Source organism: Eretmochelys imbricata, chromosome 6 (genome assembly GCF_965152235.1).
Source record: "Eretmochelys imbricata isolate rEreImb1 chromosome 6, rEreImb1.hap1, whole genome shotgun sequence".
Classification (NCBI taxonomy): domain Eukaryota; kingdom Metazoa; phylum Chordata; order Testudines; family Cheloniidae; genus Eretmochelys; species Eretmochelys imbricata.
The window spans coordinates 8,902,821-8,917,764 of record NC_135577.1 but is presented as its reverse complement, the minus strand read 5'-3'; positions in this window follow the sequence as shown (position 1 = coordinate 8,917,764).

Sequence of the window (14,944 nt, the reverse complement as noted above, 5' to 3'; positions counted from 1 at the left end):
CCATGAGGCCTGATGAACTGTGTGACTGGCAGGTGCACAGAGAGAGTTTCCCATTACTCCTGGGGGAATTCTGCGCCTAAAAATTCTGCAAACAATATTTTAAAATTTTGCATATTTAATTTGTCAAAATAACACAGTATAATCACACTGGTTTCAGAGTAGCAGCCGTGTTAGTCTGTATCTGCAAAAAGAAAAGGAGGACTTGTGGCACCTTAGAGACTAACACATTTATTTGAGCATAAGCTTTCGTGAGCTACAGCTCACTTCATCAGATGCATGAACACTAGTTTCAATTATTTTGGTAATTTATTTCAAAATTCCTGTCAGCAAGTATGTCTGTAGTAATGGAGAGAACAAAAAAAAGATTCAGAAAGTGTTTTTTGACAAATAGATTCTTTACTAGGCATATTAACACAGAACTCTGAGTAAGAATTCATGTAAACTATAATACAGAAACCTATTTCCTGCACCCCTCAGCAGTAGTACAAAGGCTTGGGGGAGTCAGGAGTAAAAGAGGAGCTGAGAGGGAGGGAAGTAATTGCTGGAAGTAGCCTGGGAGTGAAGCAGAAGGGTTGTTGGGTGTGGGTGGGAGAAGTATGTAACAGATTTGGGGGGGGCGGGGATTGTTAGAGAGTTGGGGAGCCTCCCCCATACTTCCCTGGCTGACTCCCTAGTCTCTCCCATTCAGTTAGGCACATCTGCCCCATTCCTGTGTGTCCCTGCACCCTCCTTCCCCTATCCCTGTGTGACCCTGCACTCCCACTCAGCCACACCTGCCCCTGTGTAGCCCCTATCCCTGTGTGGTCCTGCACCCCCACTCCCACTTAAACCCTCACCCCAGTCTTCCCCCCCACCAGCCCTTCTGAACCCCAGCCTATGTGGTCCCCGCAGCAGCCCTATGTGCCCTGCTCTGTCCGCCCCCCCCCCACCCCCCCATATTGCCTGCTTCCTCACCTGGCCCCTTTGGGCAGTTTGCTGTGAGGAATGCGACTTCTGCTACAGCTCTGAGCTAGCTGCCCTCTGTTCTGGTGCCATAACAGCTCCTGGTGGGAGAAAGGTGTAACTGCAGCGCCTCGATGGCAAAATGTATTTTCTGCCAAGGGGAAAAAAAGTCTGCTGGGGACATGAATTCTGCGCCTGTGCAGTGGTGCACAATTTCCCCAGGCCTATACAGGAGACCACATTCTGCCTGAGCTCCTGTATAACACCGGCCAAAACTTCCCTGAGTTAATGCCTGTTTGAACTACAGCAGAACTTTCTTTTTTTTTTTTAAATCCAGTCTTGATTTTAAAATTGCCAGAGATGAAGAATCCACCAGGATGCTTCAGAAGTTATGAATTGTACATGCATGGTTAAAAGTAGGGAAGGAAGTTTGTTTTTATTTTACCATGTGTCTGTGAAGAAGAGCTTTCAGTTGCCATCTCTTCCCCTCCCCTCCCCCCAACAGCTCACACTCTAGTGAAGAGATGAATTCTCTGTTGTAAAAACAGCTTATGCACACGGCAAAATGGTTGTGGATGTTCTCAGAGGAGAGTCAAACAGCACAATGCCTCTTGCAGGGCAGCAGCCATTGCACCAGATGTGCAAAGGTGGGCTGAAGGCAGCAGTAGCTGGCTGCACAGTGTGGGCTTCATTTCCTTTGGGCAGTGGCTGCTTTTTCCCTTCCATGAAAGTCTGTCTGATGCTTTGATCGTCCCACCACTTACACAATAGCACCTTGATTGGATTGACACAGCCCACTCTGACCTGTGCTTTGGGGCTGGAGAAGTTAAAAATCTGTCACAACACTTGGGGTAGGAGAGTTGTTTGATTTGGTTGTACTTGAAATATATTATTCTATTGAAATACTTGAAGATGGGGGCCAGCTGTACATCACAAAGTGCTTTACAAAGCCACTTAGTGCCTCAATCCCCATTATACAAATGGGGAAACCAAGGCACAGAGAGCCTCACCCAAGGTCAGTCAACGGGCCAGCAGCAGAGCTGGGAATGGAACTCTGGTCTCCTGGATCCCAGCCCATAGCTCAGCCCACTGAACCACACTGCCTTTAAAAACAGCTCTTCAGTGTGTAATGTCTTGCTGTGCCTTTAAATGGGGCTTCACACACCCCTTCGTACAGCATGAAAGAGTAACAGCCTCCACAACCCTCCTAATGTCACTGCCAAACTGGGCAAGGAGAGATCTGACCACCCAGGAATGCCCCAGCTTTTAATGAGATGAAAGGAGAGGCCTATTCCACAGTGTGTACTTATTGTATGACTGGTAAGGTTGCCACCTGTCCAGGTTTTCGCTTTTGTGTCCGGGTGCCATTTAGGGTTTCTGGCTTTAGGGATCTGGCAACCCTAAATGGTGCCCGAACCAAAAGTCCGGTTACAGGGCGGGAGGAGGCAGCAGTGCTGAGCGAAGAGAAAGGAGCTGAGGCAGGCGTACCAGAAGGCAAGGGAGGCAAACCGTCACTCTCGTCCCGCGCTGAAGACCTACTCCTTCTATCAGGAGCTGGATGCCACCCTTGGTGGTGACCTCACCTCCGCCGCCAAGAGCCCTGTGGATACTTTGGCGGGGCTGCAGGCGGTAGACAGGGGGCTCAAGCCCGAGAACAAAGTCCTGGACAAAGGTCAAGTTGGAGAACGTTGTGGAGTCGGTGGTAGGGTCATCCGGTGGCACGGCGAGTCAGGAATTCTCCACTCTGAAGGGGTCTAGCCAGTCTCAGCAATCTATTTGTGGCCCACAAGACACGGGAGAGAAGAACTATAGTAAATGTTCATTTTGGAGCTCATGCTGCTCAGTTATATGAGGTAGACCTGTTCTTTCCTATGTATATTGTGGCAGTGGGTGAAGGGATAGAGAAATTAAAAAGAAAAAAATAAATAAAACCCAAAAGCCTGCACACACAGCCCCAGTCACAAACCCCTCCCAGCCCTACTTCCCAAAACGAATAAGCATTCATTCAAGCCAACTTATGAACCACCATAAGCATACATTCAAATTAGTTTTATAGATGTCACCCACTCACATACACATTCATACTTGTTTTTCAGCATTATTTTATACAGAATACGCACACAGCCTAGCTTAAAAGAAATCTAACAGTGTTCAATTGTTCAATACACCCCATGTAGACAAAATGTAGGGCTAGTTTAAACTATTTTATGTTAGAGTTGATTCCACTTTTTACCAGAGCTATAAATGTTGTTTTCTGACCTCTCCTCACACATACAGACACATAACACTTTAACATCCGCCCTTCCCTCCTCTTTCTCAAAACAATTTAGCATACACTCAAACCAAACTGCATATTATTTTATAGATAAACTACTTTAAGCATATGTTCAAGTTAGTTTTATTGACAGTTAAGTCTCACAGACCATCATACTTGTTTTCAGCAGTATTTTATATAAAACACACACAGCCTAATGTCAGGTAAATCTAACAATGTAAAGTTGAACAATACACCCATGTGTGAGACAAAATGCAGAGCTGGTTATTGATTTATTTGGCACATTTAGCAAAATACTAAAAAAGAAATAAGAAATTCATGAAACACTTAGGCCTGGCAGAAGCTATAAAAAGCCCTAGAAACATCTGCATTTTGCCTCTTCCCTGCACTGATCTCTGGACTAGGGACTTATAATAAAAGGAGCATTCTAACCAATGGACTCGGGACCTTCCAATCTTTTGGATGCCATCAGAGACTTAACAAGCCAACAGTTTATTCCATCACTGCTTCAAACCGGACACAAGCACTTTGCAATGTGTGTATATATTTGATTCCTTTAACAGTTTTTACCCTCACCTCTTTCTTTCGCTTATACATAAACCTTTAGATCAGGGGTATTAAACACATGGCTTTCAATCAGGGGTCTCAAACACGCAGTTCCCTGTTCCCGGCCAATGGGAGCTTCGGGGGAGGTACCTGGAGGAGCAGCCAGGGCAACACACAGACCCCTGTACCCCCCCTCCCCCAGGTTCCGTCCGCTTCCCGGAGCAGCGCGGGGGCAGGGCAGGCAGGCAGGAAGGGAGCCTGCCCTGCCCCGGTGCGTGCCAGGCCAGAGCCTGCCCCCCAAAACCCCTCCTGCAGCCGAACCCCCTGCCCTGAACCCCCTCCTGCACCCCGACCCCCTGCCCTGAGCCCCCTACTGCACCCCACACCCCTCCTGCACCCTGAGCCCCCTGCTGCACCCCGCACCCCTCCTGCACCTCAACTCCCTGCCCTGAGCCCCCGCCACACCCTACCTGCACCCCCTGGGGGCAGGGAGGGGGCAGAGTTGGGGTGGGGATTTTGGGGAAGGGGTTGGAATGGGGGCAGGGGAGAGGTAGGGCAGGGGCAGAGCCTCATGGAAAGGGTGGAGTGGGGGCGGGGCTGCAGGTGGGGGGTGTCAATGATGCGGCCCTCGGGCCAAGGTACTAGTCCTCATGTGGCCCTCGTGGTCATTTGGGTTTGAGACCCCTGCTTTAGATATTAGATACCAAAGGATTGGCAACAGTGATTATTGGGCAAGATCTGAGCTGTATATTAACCTGGGTTTGTGGCTGGGCCTTTGGGCTCAGAAGAACTCCTTGTTTGATGAAGTTGGTTTTCAATAACCACTCATCATTAAGTCTAGTGTGTGGGTGATGAAACAAGGCCTGGGCGGCTGCATTTCTGACTATTAGCCACTGTGGTGAGACAGGAGTTTACTTTTGTTGCTGGTTTGGTATATCTTCTGGAAGAATAACCAGCAATTTTGGCATATGTCTGCCCTATTTCTCGGCAGTTTGTCCTGAATCTGGTATTTCCCGGTGTGACCCACTGCGTGACAGGAGCACAGGATGACTATTCCCCCCTCCACCCCCATCCGCTACTGCGGGATTCTTACACCAACCTCTGCAGCCTCTGGTGCTGGAAACAGGACACTGGAGTGGACACACCTCTGCTCTGATCCCGTCTGGCAATTCCCTGTGACCAAAGGTCACAGAGGCAGCAAGTGGCAGAGCTGGGAGTAGACACCGGGAGTTCTGTAGCCCAGCCCTGTAGCCACAAACCCAGCCTCGCTCCCTCATTTAAGGCTCCCAATGCCCCTTGGCAGAGCTGTCCCTAGCTATTCTGGGGCCGTATGCAGCCCCCCCGGGGGGGCAGGCCTCTGTGGGAGGGGGCGGGGCTGGCCCCAAGCCTAGCCGGGGCAGGGCAGGGAGGACCCACCCCCCAGCACTCACCGGCAGTGTCGCTGGGGCCAGGCCACTGCACTTCCCGCTGCCAGTGAGTGCAGGCCCTACCCTGCTGCCGTCCTCAGGGCAGTGGGGGCAGAGCAGGGGTGGGGAAGAGGCAGAGTGGGGCAGAGCAGGGCAGGGGCTTTGGGGAAGGGGTGGAGTGGGGGTAGGGCTGGATCAGAGCAGGGGCGGGAAGGGGGGGGTCATGGGGAAGAGGCAGGGCAGGGGCTGGAGCAACATGCAGCTGTGCAGGACAGCAGGAAATTTGCCCTATGCAGCTGCATACTTTGCGTATGGGTAAGGATGGCCCTGCCCCTCGGCATGGCCCAGACAATGCAGCAAGGCTGCTGCTCATGAGCCCCTCTGCCTTGTGAGCTGGGCTGCCCGGATGCGGCTACGTACTCCTCCCTCGATGGCCATATCAATGGGTGCTGTGGGAATGCTATTGCTCCATCAGTGCTTGATGTTGTCAGCCAGGTTGGTGTTGAGATCAGGGTTGGGTGGGTCCCATCTCTGCAGGAGGCATCACAAGAAGACATGGCTGAGATCCCATTTCAGGGTAGTCCTGGCTTCCAGCCCCCACTACTTTAACCCACCAGCCTCCACTCCTCTCCAAGAGCCAGGGATAGAACCCAGGTGTCCTGACTCTGAGACGCCCCTGCTCTAACCCACTATCCTGCTTACAGAGCTGGGGATGGGACCCAGGTGTTCTGAGGCCCCTGGTGACCCTCCCTGCCCCACACCACCTGTCCCAAGGCCCTTCCCCTCTTCAGCCACCGTTAGCTGTTACCTCCGGCTGCCTGAACCACAGGGACTGGACTGCCCCCCTCTTATGCGAAGCAACTGCTAGACGGGGGAGGGGGAGCAGAAACCCAGCCACCTTAGGGGAGGTGCTGTGGGACAGAGGAAAGGTCCCGCAGAGGAAGGATGAGAAGGGGAGAAACTACCCCAGAGACCAGCATCCTCTTAATCAGCGAGGGACGGTGCTGGCCTTGGGTTAACAAGGGTTAGGGGGTGCTGGAGTTAGGGGCAACAGGGTCCTGTAACAAATGCACACTACAGCCAGAGAAGGCTCTTGCACCTGAAGAAGTGGGGTTTTTACCCATGAAAGCTTATGCTCAAATAAATCTGTTAGTCTTTAAGGTGCCACTGGACTCCTTCTTGTTTTTGTGGATACAGACTAACACGGCGACCCCCTGATACTTACAGCCAGAGTGTGATCTGTAAAACACCTCTGTCATAAATATAAAGGGAAGGGTAACCACCTTTCTGTATACAGTGCTATAAAATCCCTCCTGGCCAGAGGCGAAACCCTTTCACCTGTAAAGGATTAAGAAGCTATGGTAACCTAGGTGGCACCTGACCCAAAATGACCAATGAGAGGACAAGATACTTTCAAATCTGGAGGGGGGAACAAAGGGTTGTTCTGTCTGTGTGATGCTTTTGCTGGCAACAGATCAGGAATGCAGATTTACAACTCGTGTAAAAAGAAAAGGAGTACGTGTGGCACCTTAGAGACTGACAAATTTATTTGAGCATAAGCTTTCGTGAGCTACAGCTCACTTCATCGGATGTTGCTGTAGCTCACGAAAGCTTATGCTCAAATAAATTTGTTAGTCTCTAAGATGCCACAAGTACTCCTTTTCTTTTTGCGGATTCAGACTAACATGGCTGCTACTCTGAAACCTAACTCCTGTAAAGTTAGTAAGTAATCTAGCTAGAAATGCGTAAGATTTCCTTTTGTTTAATGGCTGGTAAAATAAGCTGTGCTGGATGGAATGTAGATTCCTGTTTTTGTGTCTTTTTGTAACTTAAGGTTTCGCCTAGAGGGATTCTCTAGGTTTTGAATCTGATTACCCTGTAAGGTATTTACCATCCTGATTTTACAGAGGTGATTCTTTTACCTTTTCTTTAATTAAAATTCTTCTTTTAAGAACCTGATTGATTTTTCATTGTTCTTAAGATCCAAGGGTTTGGGTCTGTGTTCACCTGTACAAATTGATGAGGATTCTTATCAAGCCTTCCCCAGGAAAGGGGGTGTAGGGATTGGGGGGATATTTGGGAGGAAGACGTCTCCAAATGGGCTCTTTCCCTGTTCTTCGTTTAAAACGCTTGGTGGTGGCAGCATACGGTTCGAGGACAAGGCAAAGTTTGTATCTTGGGGAAGTTTTTAACCTAAGCTGGTCAGAATAAGCTTAGGGGGGTCTTTCATACAAGTCCCCACATCTGTATCCTAGAGTTCAGAGTGGGGAAGAAACCTTGACAACATCACACAGCCTTCCTGCAACACTCATACCTACACACCATACACAGCCTGGGGTGTGATCTCCTGTAACACACACACCAACATCACACAACCAAGCAACAAACACAACCTGACCCATCCCTTACTGTGACACACATGCTGCACAGCCTGGCCTGGGCCCTCTGGTACCCACTAGTCCCCCTCCCATCCCAGAGCCGGGGGCGGACCCAGGAGTCTGGGCTCCCAACCCCCAGCCTTAGCCAGCTCCCCAAGGCGCAGCGGGGCCCCACTCCCAGCCCAGGGGTCTGGCCTGTAACGGGCTCCTGTCTCCCAGGCACCACGTGCAGCGAGCGCCCTAGCGGTGAGACTCGGGACCCAGGCGTCCGGAGGGGCTCGGCCGGAAGGTCCCTGCGCTGGGGCCTTCCCTGGCTGCTGGAGCTGGCAGTGCACGCGCGGGACCCTTGAGCCAGGGGCAGGCAGGAAGCAGCAGGGCTGGAGCGCTTAGCGAGCTGGGCCAAGGGAGGAGCCTTCCTGGGCCAGCCTGGACAATGCGCAGGGCAGGCCCTGGCTGCAGCTCCAGGGTGGGGAGCAGGCAAGAGGCGGCCCTGAGGAGGCACCAGCCGCAGGGCGGAAAGTCGCTGCCTGGGCCGGAGCCGAGCTTGGCAATGGCTGCAGCGGGGCCAGCGCAGGCAGGACGCAGGGCGGGGACTCCCTGGCCAGGCACTGACTGCTCCTGGCTGGGGGCCAAGGGGGCCGGGACCCAGGTCGCTCCCGCGCTAATGACTCTGGGGCTGGGAGCAGCTCAGCGCAGCATGGCCAGGCAGGGCCCAGGTCCCGCTTTGCACCAGCGCAGCCTGGGGGCTCAGAGGCTGCAGCTGCCGGAGCGCTGGGGCCGGGGAGCAGCTTTGGGGCCCTGGGACCCGCTCAGAAAGCCGGGAGCGTCCCTGCGGCTAGGGAGGGGAAGGCCCTGGCCGAGGCGGACATGCGGAGCCAGGTGCGACCCCTTTACCCCCGAGGCGCCTGAGCCAGGGGCGAGAGCTGTGCTGAGCAGAGGCCTGGGGCAGAGGTGGGGACTCCGGCTGGGGAGGCGGTGGGGAAGGAGCCTGTTCCCTGCACTGGGATTCAGGACCTTCCCAGAGCCCCACCCCAGAGCCAAAGGCGACTCCTGTTCCCTGCCAGTAGGGCCCCAAGGTCCCTGGGAGAGCTGGGAGTGGGAGTCCCCCTGGGTCACAGCTGCTGGGCTAGCAGCTCCAGGTGGCGTTTGAGGACGTCGCTCTGTATTTCACCTGGGAGGAGTGGGAGCTCTTATCCCAGCCAGAGAAGCAGCTGTACCGGGACCAGATGCTGAGGAATTACCGGGCCTTCGTTTCCCTGGGTAAATACCAACTTCCCATCTTTTACTCACACCTGTGAAATGTATGTGGTCCCTCGACGCCTCAGCTGCCATGTGTCACCCAGCAGCCCAGTGGTGGTAAATGTCAGCCCCTTTCAGGTTGGCTTCCTGTTGAAGGAGAAGTCAGGGCTACAGAGCCTGAGGCTAATCTTAGTGTAACTTGTTTACTTGGATTATATACCTCAGTCCTGGCACAGGGGTGGTTGTAAAGAGCACATGAGCAAATAAGGCAGAGAGAAAACTCTTCTGCTTGTAACACCTCCTCAGCTTCCCAGAAAGAATTAACATCATAAACTGAACAAGCGCACAGTTGAACAATGCTGCACCCTAAGCAAAAGAACTCATAGGTCTGTGTAACAGTGACACCTGCTGTAACTCAGCCCTCAAAGCAAATTGAAAAGGGTCACAGACATTGCTGCTTCAGAGTGTGAACTGAACTTACCTGGTGGGAGACGGGAAGAAATCTCCTCTAAGGAAGGTTTATTTCTTTATTCTCCTGGTTGGGATCTCTTGCGCTTTCCTCTGAAGCAGTGTCTGAGACTGGGGCCTTGCCGTGCCCAGTGCTGCGCAGACAAACACCCTGACTGAGATCGGGGCCCTGTTGTGCTGGGCTGCACCAACATATAAAGGAGTCCCTACCCCCAAAACTTTAGTAATAAAACTGATTCATTCCCCCCAAACAGGCTATTCAGGTTCCACACCAGACTTAATCCACCAGATTGAGGTAGGGGAGGCAGAGCTCCGGATCCCGCTGATGCCTCGTCTCCATTTTGTCTTCAGTCCTGCTTCTTACCTCTGGAGGGACTTTGCTACAAATGGAAGCTCTACACAAAGGACTGAATGACCCATCCCAGCTGTGGATGCACTCCAGAGACATGATTTGAACCTGCAGTTTATTCTATCACTGTAACGATGCTGGTTCTGGCAGGACTCAACAGAGAGTGCCAATTCAGGACAAATTGCTTCAAGGAGGGCAGTTAGAGCCCAAGACTGGGGTTTTTCCACCTCTAAGGCAAACCAAACCAGCCAAACAGAGAGGACTTTGATTTTACCCACTGACTAACCACAAGTCACACAAGCAATTCCTTGAGACACTCCCGTTTCCCAGTATCACCACCAGTGCCACTCGCTATGGGGATGAATGGTTATGAAAACCAATACCCCAGTAAAAGAAAAAAGGTTCTCTCGATCCCAAAGGACCAAGCCCCAGACCCAGGACAATATACAAATCAGATCTTACCCACAAACCACGCTGTTGCCAATCCTTTAGAATCTAAAATCTAAAGGTTTAGTCATGAAGGGAAAAAAATATAGATGAGAGCTAGAATTGGTTAAATGAAATCAATTCCATACAGTAAAGGCAAAGTTCTTGGTTTAGGGTTGTAGCAGCGATAGAATAAACTGCAGGTTCAAATCAAGTCTCTGGAGAATATCCACAGCTGGGATGGGTCATTCAGTCCTTTTTATAGAGCTTCAGTTTCTAGCAAAGTCCCTCCAGAGGTCTGAAGCAGGACTGAAGACAAGATGGAGGCGAGGCAGCAGCCTTTTCTAGTCTCTTGCCATGGGGTCTTTGCTTTCTTTGTCCCAAGGACACTCTATCCAGCACGTGGCATAGAAAAACCTTAGAGTTCTATCCAAAGGCAGATCCCTGCATACCTTGCTGAGTCACAAGGTGTTTATGCCTTCTCTCAATGGGTCGATTGTATAGCTGATGGTCCTTAGTGGGCCATCAAGCAGGCTAGGCAGAGCTGACACCAAATTGTCTGGGGTGTTCCCCGGAAGCAGAGCACAAGTTTGAAATACAGACAGTATAGAGCCAATAGTCATAACTTCAACTACAAAAACGATACATATACACAGATAGCATAATTATAATCAGCCCATCATAACCGCTCCATAGACCCCTTACACGACAACCTTTATACAATATTGCCTGCAAATATATAACAGTGGTCGCAACAGTGATCTATAGAGTTACAGATTATGTCAGTAACATCACAGGAGGTGACATGGCATCAGTGAGACTGATATTGGAATACTGCCTCCAGCTTTGGTGTCCTCATTTCAAAAAGATGTTGTGAAACTGGAGCTGGGGCAGCAAAGAGCCACCAAATGTTCTGCGGGCTGGAGAAAAATGCCTTCTTGTGAGCTATTGAAAGAGCTCAACCTGGTCAGCTTATCAAAAGGAGATTGAAAGGGGACTTCATTGAAGTGTTGAAGTGCCTTAATGGAGAGAAGCTATTGGGTATTAAAGGGCTCTTTAATCTAGCAGAGAAAGGCATAACAAGACCCAATGGCTGGACAGTGCAAAGAGACAAATTCATATGCCAAATAAGGCACAAATATTCAACAGCGAGGATGATTCACCACAGGAACAAGCTACCAAGGAAAGTGGTGGATTCTCCATCTCTTGATGTCATTTAATGAAGATCAGATCCTTTCTGGAATGTGTTTGCCCCAAAAGTAGCTGTTGTGTCATACAGGAGGCCTGTGATACGCAGGGGGTCAGATTAGATGCTCTAATGGTCTCTCCTGGCCACAAAGTCTCCTCATTTCTGAAAAACTGAGTGGAGCATTGGGAGCAGCGTCTGATGTTTTACTGTCGAGCCGGCTTGCTTCCGAGAATGAACACGCCTTGAGTGGGGTGATCCACAGGGAGTAGCTCAAACCTCCAAAGTGCCTGGCCAGCGGCAGGACATTAGCACAGCAAGGGAGGGGTGTGGGAGTGACATCACAAAGGCCTTTTGCAGGACCTCAGACTATTGGTCCAAGGTGATGGGGAGGTGGTGACCTCACAGAGAGATGCTGACATCAGCCAGGCAGGACAGGGGCGAGGGGCAAGGGAAACCTTGCAGACCCGTGTGGCTTTGCTTCAGCAAGTCTCCTTCTCCAGGTCTCTCTTTGAGGACTGAGAGCGTATTAGGGTTCACATACGTGAGCACCAGGAGGAACCTCTTTCGAGTTTTCTCTTTTCCTTTTACTGATTTGACTAGAAAACAGACGTTCCTGTTTAGAAGGTAAGAGCCTCCTCGAAGTTTGAAACCTGCTCAGTCTGATCCATCTGGAGACAGCTGAATTCTAGGCATGGAAAACACGAGTTTAAGGAGGCAGAATTTTATTCTCCACCTAAAATTTTGTCCCTTTGAATCACTGGGGACATTAGGGTTTGTCCTTTTTGTTTCACCTTCTCCTCCATCCCTCTCTCCTTTCTTTTCTTCTCTTGCTTCTTTTGTCCTTTCTCTTGTTCCCCTCCCAACACTAGGAGGTGTATCTGTGTGTGTGTCGCGGGGGAGAGCTCTGCAGCTCCCATTGTGGGAGGTCCACCCAAAAATGTGGGGCTGAAATAGTGCTCGGGCAGTGATCCCCACCAGTGACCTGGGCCATCCTTTGGGCTCTCTGGTGAGAACCCTCAGCCTTCCATCCTCAGTCTCTACCCTGATTGCCTGAGCAGGGGGTTATTGACAGGGAGGAGACTCAGGTCCTTGTTGTTCTCTTTTAAGACCAAGTAAGTAAGTCATAACCAGTCATATGTTTGACGAATTTTGCTGCTTCTCTGCCTTAATTGTCTCTGAGCAGTTCATGATTCTCTCTAACATTCCAGTTCTCCTAAAATACTTGCTGAATAATTCCTGTGCACTGTTGTTGGCCTGGAGCTCATTGGAGAGCACTTTATTCAGGTCATTCAATGTATGAAATTCAAGATCCGATGGTTAGTTTGAAAATCAGGGCTCTTGAGTCCTATTCCCAACTCTTCCACTGACTGGCTGTGTGACCTAAGACAAGTCAATTCTCCTTTCTCAGCCTTAGCTTCTCCCTCTTTCAAGTAGGGATAATAATGATCCGCTCCTACCTACCTCACGGTGTGTGGAAGATGGGGATCCATTGGAGAGTGTCACTACGAGAAGTGCATAATATGAGGTGTCCTATCACGTGTACTCAGATCAGATTATGATATCATAGAATAGCTGAAATATTCTATTTTATTGGTATTTTTTTATTTTGAAATTGTTAAGAGCAGCAACTACTTAGCTCAGACTGAAACATCTCATCTAATTTTCGAGATCTAAGTGTCTCCTCTTTGTGTGCAACGAGACAATTTAACACACTGTGACAAACAGGAGGTGCTTTTGTTTTGCAACAAAACATTTGTGCAAAGAACTTTCATCCCACTTGTTATGATTTCAAGAAACAAACTGGGGTAGTCTGAATAGGATTTTCTAACAGAAACAGGGGTTTCAATGCAATTTCCCCACCATCTCGATTCCTGGGCTCTATCCCTGCCTCAGCGGGGGAGTTGTGCCATGGTGGGGCAGGGGTTGTGGTCTGTTAGAACGGGAGTCAGGACTGGTGGCTTTTCTTTCTGGCTCTGCCACCGCCTTGCTGTGTAGGCCCTTGGGTAGGTCACTTCCCTTCTCTGTATCCCAGGCTCCTCCCCATCTCTCCAATGGGAACGGGGAATATTCTCGAACACTGGGCAGTCGTGAGCCTGAGTGAGAGAAGGGGCGCTAAAGCCCTCTGTGAAGGAGACAGGGGAATTTCACGGTGTTTAGCACCAAGGAATTTTAAAGTTTGCTAAAATGTCTAGTCTGCGGAAACAAGAAATGGTTGGGGCCGTATTTTGTAACCACTGCCTTTTTTAAAGCCCATTCAGGGATGTGAGTCCCTGTCTTTTAGGTACCTGGGGTTCTTTGCCAGCAGGAGAAAAGAGGTTCCTGCCTCCATTTTTGTGGCCCTAACAAACCAGGTGCTGTGCCCCAGTTCGCGTCTGAGATCCCTGAAAAAGAACATCTTCCCATCCATTAACAAGACAAGACCTATCTTTAAAAGGGGAACAAAGAGAACCCTGGGACTTACAGACGAGCTAGCCTCACTTCCATAGCTGGAAAGATACTGGAATATATTCTTAAACAATCAGTTTGTCAGCACCTGCAGGATAATTTGGTTCTTAAGACTAGTGAGCATGGATTTGTCAAGAACAAATCATTCCAAACCAATCCTATTTCCTTCTTTGGCAGGGTTAGGTCTTTGGCCTCGTGGACGGTCAGGCCTGGGAAAGAGAGAATGACATTTGTCATTCTGGCTGCAGTGCTTGTGTCCTTCCAATCACATTGGTGGCTGCAGAGTTGGCAGAGTCCTCGCTGTGTGCCTGGTCCAACCCAATTGCAGGGGGTGGTGTAGTAGACAGAAAGAGAGAGAGAGAGAGAGACTCATCCTCCAGCCAGGGTTAGTCTGAGAGAAATTGGCTGGGTTCCCAGTCACACTCTTCTCTCAGGTGCCATTTCCCAGCTGTCCCTGATAATGTCACGGCTAACCAGGTGGCTGAACTTTGTGACTTTGTCCTTACCCATAACTATTTTACATTTGGGGACAATGTATGCCTTCAAATCAGCGGCACTGCTATGGGTACCCGCATGGCCCCACAGTATGCCAACATTTTTATGGCTGACTTTTTATAACAACGCTTCCTCAGCTCTCGTCCCCTAACGCCCCTACTCTACTTGCACTATATTGATGACATCTTCATCATCTGGACCCATGGAAAAGAAGCCCTTGAGGAATTCCACCATGATTTCAACAATTTCCATTCCACCATCAGCCTCAGCCTGGTCCAGTCCACACAAGAGATCCACTTCCTGGACACTACAGTGCTAATAAACGATGGTCACATAAACACCACCCTATACCGGAAACCTACTGACCGCTTTTCCTACCTACATGCCTCCAGCTTTCACCCTGACCACGATCCATTGTCTACAGCCGAGCTCTGTGATTCAAGCGCATTTGCTCCAACCCCTCAGACAGAGACAAACACCTACAAGATCTCTATCAAGCATTCTTACAACTACAATATCCACCTGCGGAAGTGAAGAAACAGATTGATAGAGCCAGAAGAGTTCCCAGAAGTCACCTACTACAGGACAGGCCTAACAAATGTAACCCTTCTGCCCATCAGAGTTGGCAGCAACAAGGGCCGGGTTCAATATCTAGGGGATTCATTCCAATAACACAAGGCAAACCGGCTCGAGCCCCCACCCAGTGACCTGGGACAAATATATACCACCCCCGCTGGGTGCCTCCAAGAGGCAATACTTCCCCTCTCGCAAGCACATAGTCTGAGT